The sequence below is a fragment of the Kogia breviceps genome, chromosome 11, assembly GCF_026419965.1.
Source record: "Kogia breviceps isolate mKogBre1 chromosome 11, mKogBre1 haplotype 1, whole genome shotgun sequence".
NCBI lineage: Eukaryota > Metazoa > Chordata > Mammalia > Artiodactyla > Physeteridae > Kogia > Kogia breviceps.
Window position 1 is genome coordinate 62,697,940 of NC_081320.1, and position 27,332 is coordinate 62,725,271.

Consider the following 27,332-nt stretch of genomic DNA (forward strand, 5'->3'; position numbering starts at 1 on the left):
TGGCTTGCTATCAGATCTTTCTTTTTCTGTTGTGCCATATGTATATCTTCTGGAAATCAACTTCTAATTTAATACCAGGTTTTCTTGATATGTGCCATCCAGGCTTGATTTGGGATTTGGGAAATCTTAGTTCAAGATATGTGACCCTGGACATCTTCCTGAATATTTCTGCAGCTTAGTTCCCTAGCTGTAAAATTAATGATTGGTCTAAATGACTTTTACTATGCATTTTTATCTCTGGGATCTTAGCCATTCAGTGGTATACTGATTAGCAACCATCACTAGGTTTGTCCCAATCTGTGTGGAGACAGATTAATGGGCAATTGTCCACTGGAAAATGAAAAGCAACTCCAAGACTCTTACAACTCTGGAGGACTATGGTGTGGACTTTAGAAATATTGACTCTTAGACTATTTCTGGGGAACAGTCTGTGGCTTTTGCTATGGTAGTCATTTCTTCTCACATGATCCTGACAGAAATTGCTTTGCCATGTCTGCTATTTTCCTATTTTTATGACTTTGGGGGGAAACAACTGACTAATTTAGGCTTCCTGCATATTCTTAAAAATTTGTGATAAAGCTCAGAGCTGCAACACTCCCCCAATTTCTTAATCATGACTTGTTATTTAAAAAGAGCTTGCATTTTGCAGAGATATTACACAATGCTGATATTCCTTGAAAGGGAAAGAATTTGGTCCACCTATGTCTGACAGACGGGGTTGTCAAAGAACACAGAGAATGTCCTTTGCCTACCTTCCCAGTCCACCTAGATCATCTCTAAATGCCTCTTCAAGCTGATGACACACCAGAGAAAAGCACATTTAAAAAATTCCTAGGGGCTTCCCTGGTGGCGCAGTGGTTGGGAGTACGCCTGACGATGTAGGGCACGTGGGTTCGTGCCCCGGTCCGGGAAGATCCCACATGCCGCGGAGCGGCTGGGCCCGTGAGCCATGGCCGCCGAGCCTGCGCGTCCGGAGCCTGTGCTCCGCAGCGGGAGAGGCCACAGTGGTGAGGGACCCGCGTACCGCAAAAAAAAAAAAAAAAAAAAAAAAAAAAAGAAAAAAATGATGTTTTGACATTTCTGGGATGAATGCTTTGGTAGAACAAACTGAGAAAATGCTCAGGAAAGGATATGGGAAGCTTTAGCTACTTGTATGTGAACTGCCAGTAACTTTTTTCTGTTAATACAATTACACATAATATAAGGAAAATAACAGATTTAATACATTTTAAAATATAACATATTTTTTTTTACTGTATGGTCATCTCCAATTTTTGAGGTCCTAAACTGAATATATAAACCTGGACCTAGGGAGTATCTATTCCATTAAAAATGGTTGCAATGGACTAAATGGACAATGACATTTAAAAATATATATATCAGAATTGGATTACCAAGTGAAAAGGAGATTTTTTTTTTCCCCTGGAGATTTTTAAAATGAGAATGAATACTCATCTTTCCAGAATTATTTGGGTATCCTCTTAGCTGAAGGCTAGCAGAACTATTTGACCTTCAGCAATTTATTCCAACATTCTAAGTTTATGATTGCTTATTACTCTACTGTTATTTCATTTCATTGAACAGTAGGCTTTAAATGTCCCTTAAACACATTCCTTAGATGTAAAGGTTTTTGTTTGAGGCCTTGGAGTAGAGAGTGAAATATAGAGTCTTCTGTGATATGAAAGAGGGCAGTGCTGCTGAAGCATGAGAGCACAGTGGTGTCATTAGGGAGAGCTAACGCCCTAGAAGTTTGCTCTCCTTATGCCTAAGTTGATAAATGGTAATCATCATCGGCTAATCTCCAGTGTAATGGAAACCTATTTGTAGTGATTACACCCTGGAAGAACTTAGCGTTTGTTGGGGGTGAGGGGGAGGGAGTTTGCATGCTTGCATCATGAGTACTCACCCATATATGTGCATACACACACATACCCCTTAAACCCTAAATAATAATAAATTAATCAGTGGCAGGGTCCAATTGCTTACAGCTAAATTTAGTAGAGAATTCTGGTGATGCAGTGGCTTCCTATCTGAGAATGCCTCATCTTTTCCTCTCAGACAGTACTTCTCCAGCCAATTCTAGATGTAGCCCTTGGCAGATAGTACCCATTGCAAGCTGATGTTTTCTGGCTCAGGCTCCTGCTGTCCATGTTCCATGCTTGGCTGCCAGAGTACCAGGAGGTGTGGCTTAAACTACATGCACTGTTGACCAAAGTAGCATTCCTTGGCATCCAAATCTCCCCATCTCTTGCTGCAACATCTGAGAGAAATCCATGACTTAATACCTCCAAACAGTTTCAGTCATGGTGGACAGTGCTTGACATCAGCTAGCTGCCGTGAGAGAGAGAGGTGATTATCTTGGCTGGAATTAAGTAGCTACAGGTGTTAACACCTGCTGCACAGTTAATGGCTGTCTTCATGACTGTTGTTTACTGTCTTCTTGAAACAGGTCATTTGGTGCTCGAGTCAACAGAAACAAGGTCTTTGGCCTTAATTTGCCTTCCATAATAGGCAAGCAAAATACAAGCCCAACAGAATGAACACACGACCCCCCTGGCTTGCCCATTTAGAGAAGAGAGGTACATGAAAATTTGGAGCTAACCTTATAAAAAGTCGTATTTCGAAAACCAGAATGCAGTTTAAATGTTCAAAGGTGAAGCGTTACTAACATTTTAAAGTTTGGTATTCTGAAATAGAATAGCCATGGCCTTTCATTTCTCATCGTTGCTGCTGCCATTGTTTGGTTTTTACTTGTGATTAAACTGATATGAAAGCTTCTAATAACAAGTATTTTGCTGTGGGATGCCATGTGTCTCCATAAATATTGGCTGAACAAATGCAATCTAGTTTTTTGCTCACCAATTTATTGAACGTAACTGCCAAACCCAAATCTTCTTGGTTTGCATTTTTTTTTTAAAATTTATTTATTTATCTTTGGCTGCGTTGGGTCTTCGTTGCTGCGCGGGCTTTCTCTAGTTGCGGCGAGCGGGGGCCACTCTCCGTTGCGGTGCAGCGGCTTCTCATTGTCGTGGCCTCTCCCGTTGCGGAGCACGGGCTCTAGGCATGCAGGCCTCAGTAGTTGTGGCTCGTGGGCTCCAGAGCGCAGGTTGGTTTGCATTTTTTAGAGCCTAGCTCAGGATTCCCATCTTCTGAGAATTCTTCCTCTTTAACATTGCTTACTGTACATTCCCACAGTACTTTCGTATTTCCTCAATTTCCTTTATTGCTGCTTAACCTGTGGTCCGTAGACCATCAGTATCAACATCAGCTGGGATGATTAGAAATGCAAACTCTTGGTACCATCCCCAACCTATTGGATCTGAATCTATATATATTTTTTAAAACCCCAGAAATTTATATCTGCGTCACCTTTTTGAAATAATGGTATCACGCACTTCCATTTCACAGTGCAATTAACTGTATATATGTCTGGCTTCTCTAGGGAATGAAAAACTCCTTGAAATCAGGTCTTTGTTCATTTGGAGCTGCCAGTCTGCTTGCCTGTCCCTCACTTCTCTACCCCTGCAACTCCTTGCCCTGGGCACTGGACCAGATCTTGCCCAAATTCATCAATCTCCCCGTACTCCCTTTATTCCTCACAGTTTAAAAGTCCAGGTTTTTGTCTTATTTCTAAAATCAAGTCTCCACTTCCTTTCTCAGTTTGGTAACTGGATATTTGCATTTTACTCCTGGACCTAATTCTCTCCTGAAAATGCGCCTAGTGTTCTGGTCCTCCTGAAAAGGGGGCACTGCTTTATGCTTTGATTACAAACTGCTGGAGGGCAGGAGCCGGTCTCATTCCATTCTCTTTTCACAGTGTGAAAAATATAGCACATACCAGTACCAAAAGATCCTTGATCAATGATTTTTCACAAGCTGTACCTTCAATTAGATGCAGCTGCTTTAGAAACGGTGTTACCTATTTTAGGCCTCTGGCATTCAGTGAGTAATTGTTCCCATGCATGAAATTTGTCCTACCAACTTGAAAGAATGAATACCTCTCCCAAGCAAGTCTAATTTAGCCAGGTATGTGTAACTCGCCCAACAGATTTAGCTCCTTATGTTGCTATTGAATTTAGACTCATGATGGCAGAACTGGAAGTTCCCAGTCCTGCACCAACTGATGTTTGAAGCTCTTTGGTGGCATGCTTTCTCATTATTTTGGAAAGGACTTTTCTTTGCCACCCTTTCTGGCCCTATCTTCAGTCTGTTTACAAATGGAAATCGTAAAAAAAACTAAGGGTAGAAGAAGCATTACCAACTTTTGCTTGTTAGCAGAAACATATTTACACTTTTAAGGATTTCTATCTGCTTATTGTAAAGCACATGCTGGCAATCTGCTCTGGACTGAGTGGCCCTGTGCAAAAAAATGGTCTTCTCTGTTTCAATACAAGTGATCTGATTGTGCCTCTAGCTTGGACCATGGGAGGAAGAGGGGTGAAAGTGAGGGTAGATGTATATGTATACATACCTACAGAAAGAAAGTAAGAGGAGCTGGAGGGAGAGATCAAGCAGGATAATGAGAGCATGCAAGTAAACAGGTAGATGAGAAATGCACAAGCCATTGTGGAAACATTGGTGTGAATCCTGGCTCTGTGACCTACTAGCTGTGGAAACCAGGGTATTTTTTTTTTAATCCCCTGCATTAAAAACAATTTTACCTAACATTGGAACGTCAAGTTTCCCATCCATAAAACGGAAGTCACTTTCCTAATTCTATTCATAGTCACCATATACCTGTGCAGACTGTGCTCTGTACAAGGAACCTGCTGAGGGGTGACTGTGGCCCTGCACTCACCAGGACACGCAGCCAGACTTTCTCTGCCCTGAGGAAAAGACACTTTTTCCTTATGATCACAAAGGTACCATATAGGCTAGCTCATACGGGGGCCTTACTCATGTGATTTCTTATGAGGGTTAAAAAAGATGGAATGTGGAGTTATGAAAGAATGCTTGGCATTCACTAAATATTTTGCCAGTTTTCTGGTCCTTGTTTTGCCTTTCTCTGAATAAAAATTCTACTCTCCATATCTGACTTTCTCACCCAAGAACCAATGCTGTCGACTATTCATGGGCTCCCATCTTCCCAGCTCTGCCCCCAGGGAGTTAATCTCTCCCCTCAGTTTCAATGTGAAAAATCTGTGGAAAGGCATCTGACAGACCTTTCCAGAGTTACTGGTCCAGAATGGTGGCATGTTCTTATTATTGGTCCTCACTGTAACCATGTGAGCAGCAGGGAGGGGGTACAGAGTTCAAAGGAGGGCACTTGTCTTTTTTCCCCCAGAAGATGAGTGGTATGAGAAGGAGATAAAAATCAGTATTTTCACCACAATTCTTATAAATATTGAGCACTTGCTGTATGCTGAGACTCCCGATAATGCCAACGAAAAACACAGAGACCAAAGAGGTAAAATTTGTTTGAAAAGATAGAATACACATGACTTGAGAACCACTACATCCAGATGATTCAGCCAATACAAAATAAGAAGTACAGAACTAATGAGCGTTGCTCTTGATGGAGATCATTTCTCCTGTCTGGGTCCCAGTTTTCTTATCTGAAAAATGAGGGTACTGACTAGGGGCCAGCGCTGACCGGTCAGAGAGGACAAGCATGCATCTTCTCAGGTGGAGAAAAGACCTTAATTCTCCATTCCTCTGATACTCATGTTGACTTGTTTCAGTGCATGGATGTTTCCCCCCTCCACTGTTTTACTGTTTTGTTGAATGCATATGCGTAAAATGAAAAATGCTGACTTATACTGTTGTAAGTATATGTCAGAAACAGAAGTTACCTGAAAACATTTGAGGTAACTACTAATTGCATTCATTTGCTAATTAGCACTCTCTTTGTCACTAAGTATAACACCAGATTGGATTTTCCACTGGAAAATAGAAACAAAACAAAAATCAAGAAAGTAGAATGCTAGTTGCTATGAGGCTATCAGGAACAAAGATACATGAATAGTGTGGATATCATGCTAATATTTGAAGGAGGGAGTCTACATTTAGGGAGGCCAATGAGGAAACAAACCAACCTATGTCCAAAATAATAGCGGTTACTGCCTTTTTAGTTTAACAGTGCTGATTTGACTACAGCTCCACGTGGAACTAATAGCTCCTTAGAAATCAACTGGTATCTGAATGAAGGTGGTAGAGTAAGCCAAGGAATGAATGGGCTGAGTAAGGAATGTGATTACTTTGGAGGTTCTAATCCTGAGGACAAAGGAAAACCAATGGGCTAAATATGGTTGTGCTAAAATGGAAAGCACATGTTTAACAGTTATCAGACACAGTAAGGTATTGTTCAAGGCTCTATAGGATTTGCCTTGGAATTTAGTGTCACAAGCTGACATAGTTCCATGAAATGCACTACAATAATCACACCAGTTAGAGGTTGGTAAATTCAGATGGGGTACATTTGCTTGTTATCCTTCCATTGTCATATAATCAGTAAGGAGAGGTGAAACATACAAACAATATATCTGGCTTTTTGCTTTTGTAGGAAGGAGTGTCACCTACAACAGATGTTCAGAGACCTTGCTTCTGTTATTTATCACAATGTGGTTTCCGCTTGTTGTTTAGTATTTCAATCATCTAATTTCTTTTATTCCATTTATTTTATTCTCTTCTCCAATTATAGTTACAGAACAGGGCACCAAGTTTGCTGATTTTTTTCATTTCTTGTCATGACTGCTAAGTAGACCATCAAACAATTTGGTGCATTGGTGATACAGAGTTGGGATGGGGGTTCTGCACTCTCATGGTCTCACGTTCCAGAGGGTCAGACACAGAATCACTATAAGACTGTGAAGTCTGCCCTGTAAGAAGGTATTACGGAGAATATTTGAAGGTTATTGGAAAAGGGAGAGAGAGAGAGAGAGAGAGGCAGAGGAGGAGGAGAGAGAGGCAGAGAAGGAGGAAAGAAGAAAGCACCAGGATTGAAGAATAAGAACCTGATAATGGGAATTAAGGCCCTGAAGGTGGAACCCCTGTGGGATCTATGAGGAACATGCCTCTCCAGAGCAGACATCTGCAGTGACATGACATGATGCACAACTTAGATATCACAGATCTTGGGTACCACAGGGTCCAGTCTATCACTCTGAGGACCTAAACAAGCTTTAGCAACAAACTCTGTTCCTTAATAACTGAAATGTCTTTGCTTCTGAGTGTAGCTGGCATCATACATCAAAGGGCATAATTCATTTCAATAACTTGTCAGAACAGCTTCATTACCAGGGGATTGCTTGAGATTCTTTTCTCAGACACTCCAGTTAGCCTGCTTTTATTCAGGAACTGGCCTAGTACATGTGGCTTATTCTGGGGAAGGGTGTTCTGAAGCTGCCAAACTGACCTCCTGTAGTCTTAGCTCTGTCACCAGAAAGACAGACCTTGTTGAGCACAGTCCCTGCGCTGGCCTTGCTGTTTATCACTCCTTGCCCGTGTGGGTGCCCTTAACAAGAGGCCTTCCTGCCCCACTAAAAGAAGAACACACATAATGCTGAGCAACTGAAAATATATTATTTCTATCCATTGAACCAATTATACAGTATTAAAAGGTAAATAACAATAATAAGTAAATGTAGACTTGAAATTGTATTCTTAAGCTTTACATTCATAGGTGATTTCTATTTCTCTTTCCAGCCATATTTGCCTACTTCCTTGCACAAACCTCTAACTTCAGCCAAACTGGCGTATCTATTTTTGTTTTTTCCCATCCCATACTTTGTGTCTGTCAACTATTCACTTAGACTCATTTCTCTACTTCCTCTACTGCCAATGTACGTTCTGACAGTCCTCTAGACTCAGCTAAAATCTCACCTTCCCCCCAAGAGTGTATTTGAACCTTCTTTTTGGTTTTGAGAACATCTTGTTTATGTAGTTTGTCAAGTTAGGCATGTGTTGCCTTCTTCTTTTCCTCCCACTGTTATGCTAAAGTATTGTTTTACTTTTTTTGCTCTAATATACATTTTCACTAGTTTCTATTTTTTCTCTGATACCTTTAAAAAACTTTTTTGAGGGTGTATATCTTCTTTCAAATTTATATATATTCCAGTAATGCCAAGCTGGGTCAAAACATCAATAAATATTGTTAACAGTATATTTTTATTATTTGAATTTTATCTGATGTCTTATACTTTGATAGAGTAGTTCTGGTCAAGCAAAATGGAACTGATGATCATCAGTTATTGCCACGGTTTCTACAATGTCTGAATAAATTACTTTTATAATTCCAGGGAAGACAATTTTTTTCCAAAATAATTCTTTTACATTACATGCAATATGTATTGTCTAAATCATATGTGCATATTATAAGCACTACAGAGTTCCAATTCCAGGTAAGATAGAATTAACGCAAGATGAAGTTAACAGTTTCACTCCATTGAACTCAGCTATAAAGCCTGAACAAAATTCATGATCCAGTTCTCTGAGAACTCTGAAAAGCAAACAGCAACAGGTGGAGCAGAGAAGGATACCGGAATTTGAAGCACCATTGAATCAGTAGTGATTTTCCCTTTTTATTTTTTCCATGCCTTCAGTCTGAAATCAATACAGTCTAAATCAAGAGGTGAGCATTGTAGTGCAGAGGGCGATAGAACCAGGAGAAGCTTGGATGAAGGGGTGTGAAAGGAAACTCCCAAATCTCAGAGAAAGTAGAGGAAATCCCTCAACCTTCTCCCTTTTCCCTCTGTCCTTTCACTTGCCACTCACCAGTAAGTGCCACGGTGCGGATGTCAGTGGCAGTGACAGTGGCTGGCGATGAATTCTGGAAGAGCCAAAACTCTAAGGGTAGGAAACATTTATCTCCTTTTAGTGAAGCTGTGGCTCCAAGAGGTTGGAGCCAAACCCAACTGCCTTCCCACTCATTGGCCCCAGATGTGGTACAATCATAAAAGTAGGTGGTTTCCGGCGGAACAACCAAAAAGAGGAGCTTAGATACTAGGAATGTAATGGAAAGTAAGGAGGAAATGAGACCATAAAGTTGTTTGTGAATCCCTAGGTTCAATCCTCAAACTGTACTTACGTGATCCTGATCCTAATTAGCATACCAAAACCTGGAGAGCTGAGCTCAGGTGTATACCTTTGCCCAGCTCCCAGACTAACCTCTAAGTAGTGCACACGTGGTACAAACCTGAACAAAGCTGCAAAAGCACTGAAACTGAACTGATATTGGAACCACTGGCCATAGAAGCCTAAAGCTAAATACAGGGAAACCTCATTTTATTGCACTGCATATTGTTGTGCTTCAAAGATACTGTGTTTTTTACAAGTTGAAGGTTTGTGGCAGTCCTGCATCAAGCAATTCTACTGGCACCATTTCTCCAAGACCATGTGCTCACTTCGTGTCTCTGTCACATTTTGGTAATTCTCACATTATTTCAGACTTTTTTATTATTATTATATTTGTTATGGTGAACTCTGATCAGCAACCTTTTATTTTAACATCTTTATTGGAGTATAACTGTTTTACGATAGTGTTAGTTTCTCCTTTACAACAAAGTGAATCAGTTATACATATACATATGTTCCCGTATCTCTTCCCTCTTGCGTCACCCTCTCTCCCACCCTCCCTTTCCCACCCCTTTAGGTGGTCACGAAGCACAGAGGTGATCTCCCTATGCTATGCGGCTGCTTCCCACTAGCTATCTAATTTACATTTGATAGTGTATGTATGTCCCTGCCCCTCTCTCACTTCTTCACAGCTTACCCTTCCCCCTCCCCATATCCTCAAGTCCATGCTCTAGTAGGTCTGTGTTTTATTCCCGTCCTACCACTAATTTCTTCATGACATTTTTTTTTCTTAGAGTCCATATATATGTGTTAGCATACGGTATTTGTTTTTCTCCTTCTGACTTACTTCACTCTGTATGACAGACTCCAGGTACATCCACCTCAATACAAATAACTCAGTTCCATTTCTTTTTATGGCTGAGTAATATTCCATTGTATATATGTGCCACATCTTCTTTATCCATTCATCTGTTGATGGACACTTAGGTTGCTTCCATGTCCTGGCTATTGTAAATAGAGCTGCAATGAACATTTTGGTACATGACTTTTTGAATTATGGTTTTCTCAGGGTATATGCCTAGTAGTGGGATTGTGGGGTCATATGGTAGTTCTATTTGTAGTTTTTTAAGGAACCTCCATACTGCTCTCCATAGTGGCTGTATCAATTTACATTCCCACCAGCAGTGCAAGAGTGTTCCCTTTTCTCCACACCCTCTCCAGCATTTATTCTTTCTAGAGTTTTTGATGATGGCCATTCTGACAGGTGTGAGATGATACCTCATTGTAGTTTTGATTTGCATTTCTCTAATGATTAATGATGTTGAGCATTCTTTCATGTGTTTGTTGGCAATCTGTATATCTTCTTCGGAGAAATGTCTATTTAGGTCTTCTGCCCATTTTTGGATTGGGTTGTTTTTTTGTTATTGAGCTGCATGAGTTGCTTATAAAGTTTGGATATTAATCCTTTGTCAGTTGCTTCATTTGCAAATATTTTCTCCCATTCTAGGGTTGTCTTTTGGTCTTGTTTATGGTAGCCTTTGCTATGCAAAAGTTTTTAAGTTTCATTAGGTCCCATTTGTTTATTTTTGTTTTTATTTCCATTTCTCTAGGAGATGGGTCAAAAAGGATCTTGCTGTGATTTATGTCATAGAGTGTTCTGCCTATGTTTTCCTCTAAGAGTTTGATAGTGTCTGGCCTTACATTTAGGTCTTTAACCCATTTTGAGTTTATTTTTGTGTGTGGTGTTAGGGAGTGTTCTAATTTCATACTTTTACATGTAGCTGTCCAGTTTTCTCAGCACCACTTACTGAAGAAGCTGTCCTTTCTCCACTGTATATCCTTCCCTCCTGTGTATCAAAGATAAGGTGACCATATGTGTGGGTTTATCTCTGGGCTATCATGTTCCATTGATCTATATTTCTGTTTTTGTGCCAGTACCATACTGTCTTGATTACTGTAGCCTTGTAGTATAGTCTGCAGTCAGAGAGCCTGATTCCTCCAGCTCCATTTTTCGTTCTCAAGATTGCTTTGGCTATTCGAGGTCTTTTGTGTTTCCATACAGATTGTAAAATTTTTTGTTCTAGTTCTGTAAAAAATGCCAGTGGTAATTTGATAGGGATTGCATTGAATCTGTAGATTGCTTTGGGTAGTACAGTCATTTTCACAATGTTGATTCTTCCAATCCAAGAACATGGTATATTTCTCCACCTATTTGTATCATCTTTAATTTCTTTCATCAGTGTCTTATAGTTTTCTGCATACAAGTGTTTTGTCTCCTTAGGTAGGTTTATCCGTAGATATTTTATTTTGTTGCAATGGTAAATGGGAGTGTTTTCTTAATTTCACTCTCAGATTTTTCATCATTAGTGTATAAGAATGCCAGAGATTTCTGTGCATTAATCTTGTATCCTGCTACTTTACCAAATTCATTGATTAGCTCTAGTAGTTTTCTGGTAGCATCCTTAGGATTCTCTATGTATAGTATCATGTCATCTGCAAACAGTGACATCGTTACTTCTTCTTTTCCTATTTGGATTCCTTTTATTTCTTTTTTTTCTCTGATTGCTGTGGCTAGAACTTTAAAAACTATGTTGAATAAGAGTGGTGAGAGTGGGCAACCTTGTCTTGTTCCTGATCTTAGTGGAAATGGTTTCAGTTTTTCACCATTGAGAATGATGCTGGCTGTGGGTTTGTCATATATGGCCTTTATTATGTTGAGGAAAGTTCCCTGTATGCCTACTTTCTGCAGGGTTTTTATCATAAATGGGTGTTGAATTTTGTCAAAAGATTTCTCTGCATCTATTGAGATGATCATATGGTTTTTCTCCTTCAGTTTGTTGATATGATGTATCACGTTGATTGATTTGCGTATATCGAAGAATCCTTGCATTCCTGGAATAAACCCCACTTGATCATGGTGTATGATCCTTTTAATGTGCTCTTGGATTCTGTTTGCTAGTATTTTGTTGAGGATCTTTGCATCTATGTTCATCAGTGATATTGGCCTGTAGTTTTCTTTCTTTGTGACATCTTTGTCTGGTTCTGGTATCAGGTTGATGGTGGCCTCGAAGAATGAGTTTGGGAGTGTTCCTCCCTCTGCTATATTTTGGAAGAGTTTGAGAAGGGTAGGTGTTAGCTCTTCTCTAGATGTTTGATAGAATTCGCCTGTGAAGCCATCTGGTCCTGGGCTTTTGTTTGTTGGAAGATTTTAAATCACAGTTTCAATTTCAGTGTTTGTGATTGGTCTGTTCATATTTTCTATTTCTTCCTGGTTCAGTCACAGAAGACTGTGCTTTTCTAAGAATTTGTCCATTTCTTCCAGGTTGTCCATTTTATTGGCATAGAGTTGCTTGTAGTAATCTCTCATAATCCTTTGTATTTCTGCAGTGTCCATTGTTACTTCTCCTTTTTCATTTCTAATTCTACTGATTTGAGTCTTCTCCCTTTTTTTCTTGATGAGTCTGGCTAATGGTTTTTATCAATTTTGTTTATGTTCTCAAGGAACCAGCTTTTAGTTTTATTGATCTTTGCTATCATTTCCTTCATTTCTTTTTTATTTATTTCTGATCTGATCTTTATTTCTTTCTTTCTGCTAACTTTGTCTCTTTTTTTTGTTCTTCTTTCTCTAATTGCTTTAGGTGCAAGATTAGGTTGTTTAATTGAAATGTTTCCTATTTCTTAGGGTGGGATTGTATTGTTATAAACTTCCCTCTTAGAACTGCTTTTGCTGCATCCCATAGGTTTTGGGTCAGTGTGTCTCCATTGTCATTTGTTTCTAAGTATTTTTTGATTTCTTCAGTGATCACTTTGTTATTAAGTAGTGTATTGTTTAGCCTCCATGTGTTTGTATTTTTTACAGATCTTTTCTTGTAATTGATATCTAGTCTCATAGCGTTGTGGTCGGAAAAGATACTTGATACGATTTCAATTTTCTTAAATTTGCCAAGGCTAGATTTGTGACCCAAGATATGATCTATCCTGGAGAATGTTCCATGAGCACTTGAGAAAAATGTGTATTCTGTAGTTTTTGGATGGAATGTCCTATAAATATCAATTAAGTCCATCTTATGTAATGTATCATTTAAAGTTTGTGTTTCCTTATTTTCATTTTGAATGATCTGTCCATTGGTGAAAGTGGGGTGTTAAAGTTCCCTACTATGATTGTGTTACTGTCGATTTCCCTTTTATGGCTGTTAGTATTTGCCTTATGTATTGAGGTGCTCCTATGTTGAGTGTATAAATATTTACAATTGTTATATCTTGGATTGATCCATTGATCATTATGTAGTGCCCTTCTTTGTCTCTTGTAATAGTCTTTATTTTAAAGTCTATTTTGTCTGATATGAGAATTGCTACTCCAGCTTTCTTCTGATTTCCATTTGCATGGAATGTCTTTTTCCGTCCCCTCACTTTCAGTCTGTATGTGTCCCTAGGTCTGAAGTGGGTCTCTTGTAGACAGCATATATATGGGTCTTGTTTTTATCCATTCAGCCAGTCTGTGTCTTTTGGTTGGAGCATTTAATCCTTTCAAATTACCTTAAATTACTGTTTAAGGTAATTATCGATATGTATGTTCCTATTCCCATTTTCTTACTTGTTTTGAGTTTGTTCTTGTAGGTCTTTTCCTTCTCTTGTGTTTCTTGCCTAGAGAAGTTCCTTTAGCATTTGTTGTAAAGCTGGTTTGGTGGTGCTGAACTCTCTCAGCTTTTGCTTGTCTGTAAAGGTTTTAATTTCTCCATCAAATCTGAATGAGATCCTTGCTGGGTAATCTTGCCTGTAGGTTTTTCTCCTTCATCACTTTAAATATGTCCTGCCACTCCCTTGTGGCTTGCAACATTTCTGCTGAAAGATCAGCTGTTAACCTTATGCGGATTCCCTTGTGTGTTGTTTTTTTTCCCTTGCTGCTTTTAATATGTTTTCTTTGTATTTAATTTTTGATAGTCTGATTAAGATGTATCTTGGCGTGTTTCTCCTTGGATTTATCCTGTATGGGACTCTCTGTGCTTCCTGGACTTGATTAACTATTTCCTTTCCCATATTAGGGAACTTTCCCACTATAATCTCTTCAAATATTTTCTCAGTCCCTTTCTTTTTCTCTTTCTCTTCTGGTACCCCTATAATTCGAATGTTGGTGCATTTAATGTTGTCCCAGAGGTCTCTGAGACTGTCCTCAGTTCTTTTCATTCTTTCTTCTTTATTCTGCTCTGCAGTAGTTATTTCCACTATTTTATCTTCCAGGTCACTTATCCATTCTTCTGCCTCAGTTATTCTGCTATTGATCCCTTCCAGAGTAGTTTTAATTTCATTTATTGTGTTGTTCATCATTGATGTTTCCTCTTAATTCTTCCAGGTCCTCATTAAATGTTTCTTGCATTTTCTCTATTCAATTTCCAAGATTTTGGATCATCTTTACTATCATTATTCTCAATTCTTCTGCAGGTAGACTGCCAATTTCCTCTTCATTTTTTAGGTCTGGTAGGTTTTTATCTTGCTCCTTCATCTGCTATGTGTTTTTCTGTCTTCTCATTTTGCTTATCTTACTGTGTTTGGGGTCTCCTTTTTGCAGGCTGCATGTTCGTAGTTCGCGTTGTTTTTGGTGTCTGTCCCCGGTGGCTAAGGTAGGTTCAGTGGGTTGTGTAGGCTTCCTGGTGGAGAGAACTAGTGCCTGTGTTCTGGTGGATGAGGCTGGACCTTGTCTTTTTCGTGGCAGGTCCACGTCTGGTGGTGTGTTTTGGGGTGTCTGTGGCCTTATTATTATTTTAGGCAGCCTCTCTGCTAATGGATGGGGCTTTGTTCCTCTCTTGATAGTTGTTTGGCATAGGGTGTACAGCACTGTAGCTTGCTGGTCGTTGAGTGAAGCTGGGTCTTGGTGTTGAGATGGAGATCTCTGGGAGATTTTCGCCGTTTGATATTACATGAAGCTGGGAGGTCTCTTGTGGACCAGTGTCCTAAAGTTGGTTCTCTGACCTCAGAGGCACAGCCCTGATGCTTGGCTGGAGCACCAAGAGCCTTTAATCCACACAGCTCAGAATAAAAGGGAGAAAAAATGAAAGAAAGGAAGGAAGAATGAAAAAATAAAATAAAGTTATTAAAATAAAGTTATTAAAATAAAAAATAATTTTTAAGAAGAAGAATTTTAAAAACAAAAAACGGGATGGTCAGAACCCTAGAACATATGGTGAAAGCAAAGCTACACAGAAAAAATCTCACACAGAAGCATACACATATACCCTCACAAAAAGAGGAAAAGGGGAAAAAAATAATATATCTTGCTCCCAAAGTCCACCTCCTTAATTTGGGATGATGTGTTATCTATTCAGGTTTTCCACAGATGCAGGGCACTTGAATTTGACTGTGGAGCTTTAATCCGCTGCTTCTGAGGCTGCTGGGAGAGACCTCCCCCTCTCCTTGTTCGCACAGCTCCTGGGGTTCAGCTTTGGATTTGGCCCTGCCTCTGCGCGTAGGTCGCCCGAGGGCATCTGCTCTTCACTCAGACAGGACGGGGTTAAAGGAGCAGCTGATTCGGAGGCTCTGGCTCACTCAGGTGGAGGGGAGGGAGGGGTACGGATGCGGGGAGAGCCTGCGGCGGCAGAGGTCAGCATGACGTTGTATCAGCCTGAAGCGTGCTGTGCGTTCTCCCGAGGAAGTTGTCCCTGGATCACGGGACCCTGGCAGTGGTGGGCTGCACAGGCTCCCGGGAGGGGTGGTGTGGATAGTGACCTGTGCTTGCACACAGGCTTCTTGGTGGCGGCAGCAGCAGCCTTAGCGTCTCATGCTCATCTCTGCGGTCCGTGCTGATAGCCGCGGCTCGCGCCCCAGGAAACAAAGAGGCAAGAAAAAGTCTCTTAGGCAGCTCTGCGCCCGTCTCTGAAGCTCCTTTAAGCGGCGCGCTAAATCCCCTCTCCTTGCGCCCCAGGAAGCAAAGAGGGAAGAAAAAGTCTCTTGCCTCTTCGGCAGCTCCAGACTTTTCCCGGACTCCCTCCCTGCTAGCCGTGGTGCACTAACCCCTTCAGGCTGTGTTCACTCAGCCAACCCCAGTTCTCTCCCTGTGATCCGACCGAAACCCGAGCCTCAGCTCCCAGCCCCCGCCCTTACTGGCGGTGAGCAGACAAGCCTTTCGGGCTGGTGAGTGTTGGTCTGCATGGATCCTCTGTGCAGGAATCTCTCCAGTTTGCCCTCCACACCCGTGTTGCTGCGCTCTCCTCCGTGGCTCTGAAGCTTCCCCCTCTGCCACCCGCAGACTCCGCCCACGAAGGGGCTTCTAGTGTGTGGGAACCTTTCCTCCTTCACAGCTCCCTCCCACTGGTGCAGGTCCCGTCCTTGTTCTTTTGTCTCTGTTTTCTTTTGCCCTACCCAGGTACGGGGAGTTTCTTGCCTTTTGGGAGGTCTGAGGTCTTCTGCCAGCGTCCGGTGGCTGTTCTATAGGAGCAGTTCCAAGTGTAGATGTATTTCTGATGTATCTGTGGGGAGGAAGGTGATCTCCGCGTCTTACTCTTCTGCCATCTTCTCTTTAAGGCTCCAGTGGTGACATTCTGAAATAACGAATGTTATTTAGTGAGTTTTGAATATCCTCTGGTAGAAAAAAGTTGTTAACTGGACACTCTCATCAAGCCGTCAATATATGTAACTTTGTTGTTATTGTTGTCAATAACAGAAGTTAATCATAGGCACTAAGGAGAACTGAAATATGTATCTGCAATCAGGGGTTCAGAGTCAGTGAACCAAGCAAGAGATCTTACAGATGTAAACAGAAGTCTCCTTTTTCTATGTGGTAAAACAGATTTCTCTGGCATTCTGAAATGACTGACCATTTAAAAAAGTACCCTGAAATGATCCAGATGTACATCTCCTGGGGAATTGTTTGATCACATGGTTCCATCAGTAGGTTACTTCTCAGGAGGACCACCAAGCATCTCCTCCCATACTTGTAGTCAAGCCTAATCCAAATTTGTATCAGGAAAAGCAGCCAAACTACATGGTAGATTTGAAAGACAATGGGGAGACTTCCCTGCAGGCAAACACTTTCTCCAGAGCTATCAAAGTTTTCAGAATTATACACTAGAATTAGAATATTTGGGGTACTACAGAGTCCCACAAAATACACATAAAATATCCCCAGAAATGTTAATGCCACAAACCACCAATAGTGAAAATTTTAGAGAAATCTTTGTGTTTCTCAACTGCCATTTTTTTCATTTTCTTTTTCTTTTTTATAGATTTATTATTGTGGTATACCTGACATACAATAATCTTCACATATTAAAATGTTCAATTTGATAAGTTTTGAAACACCATAACTATAATCAAGATAGTGAACAGATCTGTTGTTCCCTGAAGTTCCTCATATTTCTGTAGTCCCTGGGTCCTATCCCTCCCTGTCACCCTCTAGGCAACCATTGCTCTGCTTTCTGTCACTGTAGATTAGTTTGGATTGTCTAGAGTTTTATATAATTGGAATCATAAATTATGTAATCTCTCATGTCTGGCTTCTTTTGCTCAATATAATTATTTTGAGAGATTCATCCATGTTGTATCAGTATTTCATGCCTTTTTGTTGAGTAATAGTAGTCCATTGTATAAATATGCCACCGTTTGGCCATACAAATATTCCAGGGTTTTGGCTATTACCAATAAGTCAGAGATGAACATTTGTGTTCAGGTCTTTATGTGGACATCGGCTTTATTTTCTTTTGCGTAACTACCAAGGAGTGGAATGCCTTATTCATTTGGTAAGTGTGCAAGAAACTGCCAAGTTATTCTCTAAAATGTTTCTACCATTTTACATAAACACCAGTATTTGAGGGTTTTAGTTCCTCGATATCCTCACCAACACTTGGTATAAACAGACTATTGAATTTTTAACCATTCACCAAGCATGTAATGGGAAAGCACTGTCTTTTCATTTGTATTTTTGTAATGACTTATGATACTGAGAATCTTTTTCTGTGCTTATTGGCCATCATCTTTGATGAACAAGCTGTTCAAATAGTTTACCCATTTGTTAACTGGGTTTTTAAAATTATTACTACTGGTTTTGAGATTTTAAAATACTCTACATTGAAGTCCTTTATCAGTTATGTTTTTCAAATGTTATTAAATCTGTGTGTATGAAACGTGGTTGGCCGAGGGGTCCCAATACAAACTCAATAGCTGAAAACTTTTACTAAAAACTGGTCTCTCTTTTGCAAGTAACCAAGGATAAAAAGGATTTTAAACCTATCAGTACTGAGTGAGCTAGTAACCAAGGATAAAAAGGATTTTAAACCTATCAGTACTGAGTGAGCTAGTCTTATTTCTGAGTCTTAGAGTAAAGCTTTTTTCTATAGTGTAGTGATTACGGGCAGTTTCTCCCCCTGAACTGAAGATCACTCAGCTACACCCAAGCTGTGTGATCTTTAATACTAGTAGCTGCCTCACGGTGGTGGTGTAGGGGTTCCGTGCACGTGAGCATGCAGTGAATGCTCAATACCTAGCTACTGCTGTTTACTAAGCTCATTATTCTTACTCACCCACTTCTCCCTAGATCCTATCTGTTATAAGACCTCATTTAGTGTGGCCACCCTCTCAGGCTGATGTCTTACCCTTAGAGGAATGCACTTCAGAGGCCACAGGCTGTCAGAAGGAGGAAATTATGTTCTTGAGGTTTGAGTTTCAAAGAAACCATATGAATTAGGTGGAAATCTCTGGTCAGTTAGTGCCAAGAGAAGCTGCTCATCAAGATCAGGATATTTGGGCATAGAAGAAGGAAGGGTACACCATAGATACAGTTTGTCTTCCATCAAGGCAGTTAATTTAAATTCATCAATTTGTTCTCAAAGCTTGATCCTGACACTATATTTAGTTTAACTTAAGGATCTCTGAATGAAAGTGTGTCACTCAGAGTTGAAAAAGAGTACATTCATAGAGGCCTTAACTTTTATCTTCATAAGATTAAAACAGAAACTCTCCCCAAATACCTGCTGACTGATTCTCTTTCTCAAGAGAAGATTCCAAATTGGCCAATGGATGGTTTCTGGAAGCAAGACTTTCAGGAACTTCACTTTCAGAGAACACGATGATTCACCTTGGTTTGAGACCAAATAATAATAGTGATTCTGAAATACTTAATACTTCCCCACCCATTAAAAAAAAAAAAAAAAAAAAAAGGAGTGTGAGAAGGGGATAATGGATTTGAGGTGAGTTAGGCCTGGTGCCATATGGATGGATATGAGAAGACGTGAGTTTGACATTTGGGAAAACAGCAGGAAACACTTTTAATAGTCAAATGAGCTTTGTGTTGGCATCAGGAAATACTTAAAAGTCTGTCATCCCTATAGACTGTGAGTTGGGTGAGGGCTGAAGACCATGGCCATTTTATTCAGCATTTTCTTTCCAGTGCCTACCTCACCATTTATTATATAAGAAAAGCTCCATAAAGATATAAAATGTGTATTTTCAGATGGCTCAGTTTCATCCTTCCCTCTCCACAAAGCAAAATTCAGCTTACTAAAAGTTTTCCTTCTCTTCCAAAATCTTAACCACAGATTAGGTGAGGTATGATTTTTGGGAAAGTTTCATTTGCCCTGGAACAAATACAACACCTTTCCTCTCATGCACTAAACATTGCCAGGGCTAAGGCCTCTGCAATGACTTCAGGAACCCACCTGTTCACGTATATCATCAAGGCTATAACTGTTTAGATACCTAATCAGCATGCTCTAGACCAGGATGAGAACACTTAAGCTTTGAGACTCTTCTTGACTTTTCTTTACTCTTTTGATTCCACTTCTTTTACTCCTTGAAGGCCAGTCACTTAGAGTAGCAGAGGCTCACATTTAGACATGGTGACTAGTTGGGAAGGGGCCAAGGCTGGTAGTGAGCTGTTCCTATCCAGGCCAGAATAGCTGTCATGGGCAGATTATAAAAGGGACTGTGAAATAAAATTCATATTTTATGGCAAGACAAGAAAAATTTAAACATCAAGAAAAGTTTTCTCTGCCCTTTGGCCTCCTCTCTCCCTGCTACTGTGGTTTGTGTATCCGCATTATACATGACCAAACCTCCCCATCAGCAAAGATACTTGCTCAACAATGAAGAACAACATTCTCCTAGCATCGATAAGACAACTCCTTAAAAAGATAACATTCCTTCTTGACCTTGTAAGGGGTTGCTTAGATCTGGATTATGTAAATTGTCAATAATATGTCATTTAATGTACAGCCCTCTGTCTCAAGAAGTTTATCTAACTGTGCCTTCTAACAGGTGGAACAGTTCTCAGAGCTTTCTGAGATGCTCTTCCTGTGTTATAATCCTCAAATTTGGCTCAAATAAAATTTTCCATTTCTTTCTTAGATCGACTGATTAATTTTTCGTCGACATATGCTTGGTACAGCTGGCAGGATATCAGAGACATCAGCCAGTGGACACCTGGAGTCTATCCAAAACTGGCGCTTGGTACCAGCATGGGCCCACTGAGCCCCACCGGCTTCACGGTACTCCCTAGGTGTTCCCATGAGTTCTTCTGATATTTGGATCTCATTGTTTGGGTGATGATCCTAAACATTTTATTTGAGCTGGTTTTCACTTGATACTTGGAGTCTTAAGGGGCACCAGTACACTTTCTAGGCAGGGCCTAGGGGGTCTGGGCAGAGGCCCAGGGAAACATAGGTGACTGGGTTTATGTTGTATTTGCCTTAGATCGAAAAAAATGAGCTGATATATGGTCTGAACAAAACTTTTGCTAGTGAAATGAGAGACTGAATTATTCAGCATTGAAGAATAAAGGGCCATTTTGCTCCCTCTGGCCACAAGGTATCCCCAGGCAACTGAGGACCTTGCGGAAGTGTCTGAGAATCAATTCTCATGACACGCAGTGGCCCTATAGGGGAGACCCACCACGACCATTAAGTAAGTACCGCTCAAATGGGAAGGCATGACAGAAGCTGATACTCTAGCACGCTGAGCACCTCTGATGGCTTTAGGTTCCCATAGGGAGAAACCAAGCCATGTAAAAGAAGTCGAATCAACCCAAGAGTAACTCCTTGGGGTGCCAGACTCAGAAGCAGCACACGTGCGATCCACCACACTGTCCCCAGAAAGTCGCTCAGATCATATCTCATATTTGAATTCAGCTATGAAATTGATAGTGGGGAATTGTGCCTCAAAGGCCAAACAGCTCCCGTGCAAACAAGTCACCTATGGAAATACAGTCTGGGTTTATGCATGCTTACAAGCACTTAATTGGGAACTAAAGAAAACTGGGCCCTGAAATGGCCAAGGTGGGGTTCTTTTGACATGCCCAAATAATTTTGAGTGTGCAGTTAAAGCCAGTGGGCTTCTGGATCTGTGCCTGCAGGGTCTCCTGGAAATAACAGTGGTGTTTTTCTCTTTTCTAAAATTAGTATAGCAGGGAAAAATATATGTAGGGCTATCTCCATGGATCTGTTGGATTTGAGAAACATCTAAATTGTTAAAATTTTAGACAGCTCTCATCTTAAACTAACATACTTTAATTGGTATGTGGCAGCCCCAAAAGGCTTCAAAAAGCCCAAAATAGCCTTATTGAACGATTTGTTGTAGAAGGCTGATGAAAGAGTAATGATATTAAAAGGTACCTAAAACTTTAACTACTGTTCCCCTCTATCTTTCTTTGAGTACTCATTGTAATAATCTTCTGAATTGCTTTTCCACTCTAAAGAGACTATTAAGTGGTGACCTTTAGAAAATGGACCAAGTGAGGCTGTAGGCAAGACTCTTCAGATCAAAGGCCTGAGGGCTGTACTAGAGAGTTTAAGTCCAGGGAGGATCCTCGAAAGTATGTGTAAATGGATTACCAAAATGGAAGGCCACCGGTCTGACTACACTGACTATACAGCTGATATCTGGAGCCTGATAGGAATGTTTTTTGGTGGGGGCCCTCTCCTCTAAGCTAAATGAGGGAAAGTAAAGTATTCCATTATAGGTGAATGGGTGTGTCAGTCCTTTGATACACTGAGGTGGCCACCCAATTCTTTGAGGAAAAAACCAACTCTCCTTGTTTTTATAAATCTCATATTTACAGGACCAGAGGTGCAGCTCCAGAAATAATCCAAAGCCCACCAATCCTTTTACTACTCCCCAAACTTCCCCTACTTATCTTAAGAGGCTTGTAAGTATTGAGGAAAAGATTTTTTTCTGGCCTTAAGGGAACAAAGTCATCCTAGGAGAAAATTGCTTTTCTCCTCCTATGCCTTTAAGATGCAAATGTTCTAACTGGTCTTCTCCGGGAACCCTTATCTCCACCATCTTTTTAAAATACAAATTTCGGGAAATGGGGTAGGGAATTTGGAACTTGATTTGGCAGAGACAAATAGAAATCTTAAGTGTCTTTTCCATAAATATTTGTAAAACGGGTTTAGCCATCTAGACAGGTGACATTGATTTGTTCCATCTGCCAGAAACCCAACTTGAATCCAATCTCTTTTGTAACTGATGGGTTTTATATTGTTGTACTTGATTCATGGCTGAAATCTGGGGATGGGAACGATCAGGTCTCTGTGTTTGCACAAATTTGTATGTGTGTTGTAGATGTGTGGTACTGCCAAAATTAATCTGTAGAAGAGCTCTAGTTAATTGGCTTAAAGGAAATCAAGTGCCCATATAAATACTCAGAAATATAAAAGAAACTGGCCAAAATGAACTTCAGGTTCACGTGGTCTGGGAAATATTCAGGACTGAATTAATATCTGGTATTAAAGTTAGCTTAAGCTTGTTGGTTTGATTAATATAGACATGTCTTTAGAGTTATCAGCATTAAGTACTTTTATTGTACCTAGGTTTACTAGAAATCAAATAAGACCTTATTATTCCTTGTTATAAAGTCTGTCAGCAAAAAAAAACCCAATATGACAAAACTTTTAAGTAAATAAAATAGAGGTAAATGATCTAAGAGCTTTTAGGTAAACTCTTTGGAATATGTGTGTTTTGGGAAAATCTGCTTTAAGGATAGTATCTATCTAGATTCTGGTAACTTGAAACTAAACTAAGTTAAATTATAAGAATTCATTCACTGTCCAGGTCATTTCAACTAGGATAAAATACAGGAGCATTAATTTCTGGGCAGGTCTAAGTTTACCTACTTTTGTCTTATGAGAAACTAAAGATATTTGGGTTCATTAGACATATCTTGTACCACACTGAGGAAAGAAATTCTATGAGAAGGTGTACATCTCTAGAAGTTATGAAATACATTCATAAGTGCCAGTCAAGAAATGCTGGTATGACAGTTTAAGGTTTTAAGGTTAAGACTTATAAACACTTCAGTATGCAAGGAAAGTAGGGTGTGTATTTTCCGTAAAAAAAAAAAAAGTATGAGTAATGGAAATGCATTTCGTTAAAAAAGTGATTTTCTCTTAGAGCTGGTTGTTTCTGAATGGAAAGGGAAGTGAGGGACAGATTAATAAGGATACAGAAGGTTATGGAAGATGTGTGGAGGAAGAACACAGAAAGTTTTGTACATGGTCAGAACTGGCTAAGATTGAATTTAATTTAGAAAATTAATTTTATGGGTAAAGTCATACAAAACCTGAATTTAGTTTTCTCTCTAAGGAGACAAAGTTTTCTTAAAATACTGAACTTCTTTTGTGTGAGACTGTGTGAGGGTCTTTGCCTTGAAGTGATCTGTATTTTATTGTCATTTGGTTAAGTGAATGGGTATTGTTTCACAGTGACTTGTGATTCTATTTGATCAAGTGTTCTAAAACTTCTTGATATTTTTGATAAACTTCCCAAAGATCGAATTCTAAATGAAGTTCACTCGACCTCTAGCTAACTCTGAGGTTTTACAAAGGGTCCTTGAAACCTCGAAATATTTGTTTTCTCTACATCTCAGAGAGAAGAATATTAAACTAATTAGGCTTATTTGGTATGTTAAATTACATGGGAAGCACTATCAAATAAGTGGTGATAAAACTTCGTAGATTCTATCCTATGGGTATACATTATTAATGTACACATTCAAGAAATTATATGAACTGCTAGACTCTGGTATGTCATGGTAAATGGTATCAGTCATACTTTTAGTAATTACCTCAAATGTTCTATGTCACAGCAGCAACCAAGTTTCTTTTCAACTGCTTTGTAATCGGTCTTTAACCTTGACTTTTTAAGTCTTTCTTCATTTACAGACAGTTATCATTGTACTCTGATCCTCTTTGCAAAATGCTTCATCTTCAAGAAGATTCATAGCAGGGACTTTTTGACAAGTACAGGTTTCTGATAACTTTCAGATCATACCACTGAACTGGGTAAGAAATTACAGAAATCTAATGGAAAACCTGATGGCTTCATAAAACTGTTAACAGAAGATTAAGATCAAGGATTAGTCACATAGGACTAAGCAGACGTATGAATATGGTTATAATTTTTGGTTTTTGTCTGAAATGTTATTGGTTTTTAATCTGTGTTTTCTAGATATAAGGAAACCTTTAAATTATACTTCTGTAAGTTAAACTGAAACATTTATCTTTTCTACCTGATCCCTCCAGAATTTGGAAACTCTTAGGTTCCCAGCAGCTTTCTCAGGTCTATAAGGAAGGCCACCTCCTAACAGATGCAGGAATCTCAAGGTATTTTGGGGACCTTGAGAAGAGAAGTATTCACCCAAATCCATCACCCAAATCTACAGATACCAGAGGCACAATCTATGACACACTTGGTACATTTTTCCTGGCCTTGAGGTTTTAAAGTTTAATCTGAGATTCTTTACGGAAAGTTCCAGCACAGCTAACGAGTCTCAATTAACCAGACTTATTTTGCAAACAAATTCATCTTAATTTGGCTATATTTGGTAGAAATGCAGGTAATGTTTCAGTGAATATTAAGTCCTAGTTAATTGAGGTCTGTATTTACTGGCTAGGATGCAATTCCCAGATAACTTTCTGTAAAGTTTAAAAGTTTGCTTCTGAAACTTATCACAGTAATCTAATTTTGGATGAAAATCAGATGTGCCAAGACCTGTAACCAGGAGATTATTCATACTGGAACAGATATCAGATTATGGCCACATTGGAAGGGACCTGATCAGGCCTCTCCTGAATGAACTACAACTCCTATTTCTGACATCTGACTTCAACTAAGACCAGTACTACCACCAGACCAGGACAAGAAGACAACATCTGAAGTAGACAGCTGACCCAAGATTCTACTTCGACAAGTGCTCACATTTTTGCTTATGAGCTAAATGTATTTCTTGGGCTCAATCATATTATGAAAGTTTCAAAAATCAGTCTAATTGCTGAGTCTGTGGCCAGTCACCTATGTCTAGTATTCCCAGGTTGCCTTGATGGATTTCTCCTCTCCAAGACTCTAAGTGATGGTCCTCAGAAATTGTATTATATTTTAAAAGAAAGAAACTTTCTAAAAGAAAGAAACTTTCACATCATGCAAGCTAATGTTACCACCAATATCACTGAACCACCAATATCACTAAATGAGACCCTGGCCAATTAATGATGCCTGTTTTGAACCTGGCCATAAATACGCCTTTCCATTAGATATTGAATACTGCATAGCTCCTAACCTAATGGATTTATGGAACAAGTTTATGACCCTAGTTCTCCCTAGGTTCCTTACAAAGATATAGATACATAATCGATTTCCCTTGGGCTCAAGGTCACCAAGGGGTAGCCCTGGAAACAGCCCCTGTCAGTCTGTGATGGTAATCTGTAACGTGAACACTCTGGCACCTATCAGCTTTCCAGTGGTAAGACCAGTTGGCCACACTATTTGAAGCGTCAGATTTCTTCTCTGAACAATCCTCTTCCAAGTTTAGGGGAAATAATAGGAAAATGATGTTGTTGCTCCTACTACCAATTTAAATTACAGTTTGTAGAACTTATAAGGTGATAGGCTTTTGACTTTCACACTGTATTTCACCTGCTCACACTAAGATGATGATGTCTAAATGACTTGAAATTAAAGATCACATCTACAGTTTGTTCTAAAATAATGGGCATACATAATGCACATGCAAGGAAAACTGGCTTAAGTCCCTTATTGGATAACCTAGACTTGGCTGTCAATCCTTGCTGAACATTCTGCTATTATAACCCTGACAAAGAGAGAGAAGCAGGCTATTGGGCCCCAGCATCGAGAGACATGATGGACCCTAGAGCAGGCAAGCAGCTGCTTTGACTTCAAGGGGCCAAATATTTGATCACCTAGTGCTTTCTATTGAAAGATTAATGATTAACAGGGGGACACTGTGAAATGAAATCCATATTTTATGGCAAGACAAGAAATACTTAAAATTTTCTCTGCCCTTTGGCCTCCTCTCTCCCTGCTACTATGCATTGTATATCTGCATTGTGCATTGACCAAACCTCCCCCATCAGCAAACATACCTGCTCAACCATAAAGAGCAACATTCTCCTAGCATCAACAAGACAGACAGCTCCTTAAAAGATAGCATTCCTTCTTGACTTTGTATGGGGCCGCTTCATCTGAAGTATGTAAACTGTTAATAATACATCACTTAATGTATAGCCTTCTGTCTCAAAAAGCTTGTATTACTGTACCTTGACTTCTGATGGGCAGAACAGTTATCAGAGCTTTCTGAGATGCTCTTACTGGGTTATAATCTTCAAATTTGCCTCAAATAAAATTTTCCATTTCTATCTTACATCAACTGATTAAATTTTTGTTGACAGGACCCATACCTTCCAGGTAATTGTATCTATTTTTATAGCCACAGGCTCACTCTGTCGATGACCTAAATGCTTTAATCTACACCATGGCTTTGTATTACATTCAGTGTGATAGTAACAGAAAGAGGGAAGAAAGGGAACTAACATATATATCCAGTACCTACTATGTGCAAGGCACAGTATTAGGTACTTTAAATAGATTTTAAAAAAGATTAATCTACCCAGAAGCTCTACAAAAAAGTTAAGTGAGGAGTCCACAGTCATATGGCAAATCAACTGGTAGACCCAGAATTCATATTCAGGTCTATCTGAATCTTTTGTCTCCATGACACTGTCACTATTTATTAGATAACATCTAATAAATGCCAGGAGAGAAAGTACAAGGCATTCATAACTGTCAGTTACAAATATGTCTCTTAACTGTTATTTATAAAGCCATTAGCTCTATTTTTTTCTAACTCAAGTGCCTGTAGAGTACACAGTTTGAAAAATTCTACCATGTTTTTAACATATCACAATTATTAATTTTATAACTTTAAATCCTGGGATTTATAAAAATCATTTTTCTTAAACCTTGATATATTTATACTAAACTCTTCACCATACTGGGTGGTGTAATTTATGAGTTTCAGGGCACATTTTGACATACTTTATCTG

The 27,332-nt window shown here is 39.5% G+C and overlaps 2 long non-coding RNA genes across 2 annotated transcripts in view; one reads left to right on the plus strand and one right to left on the minus strand.

Moving 5' to 3' along the window:
- The window catches only part of LOC136792090 (uncharacterized), a 314,851-nt gene extending 294,190 nt beyond the window's left edge, over positions 1–20,661 (plus strand). Inside the window, exon 5 of the long non-coding RNA XR_010835252.1 lies at positions 20,344–20,661. This is a non-coding gene — a long non-coding RNA (uncharacterized lncRNA). The remainder of the gene's footprint in view (positions 1–20,343) is intronic.
- LOC136792088 (uncharacterized) overlaps positions 16,388–27,332 on the minus strand; it is a 189,744-nt gene continuing 178,799 nt past the window's right edge. Inside the window, exon 4 of the long non-coding RNA XR_010835250.1 lies at positions 16,388–16,544. This is a non-coding gene — a long non-coding RNA (uncharacterized lncRNA). The remainder of the gene's footprint in view (positions 16,545–27,332) is intronic.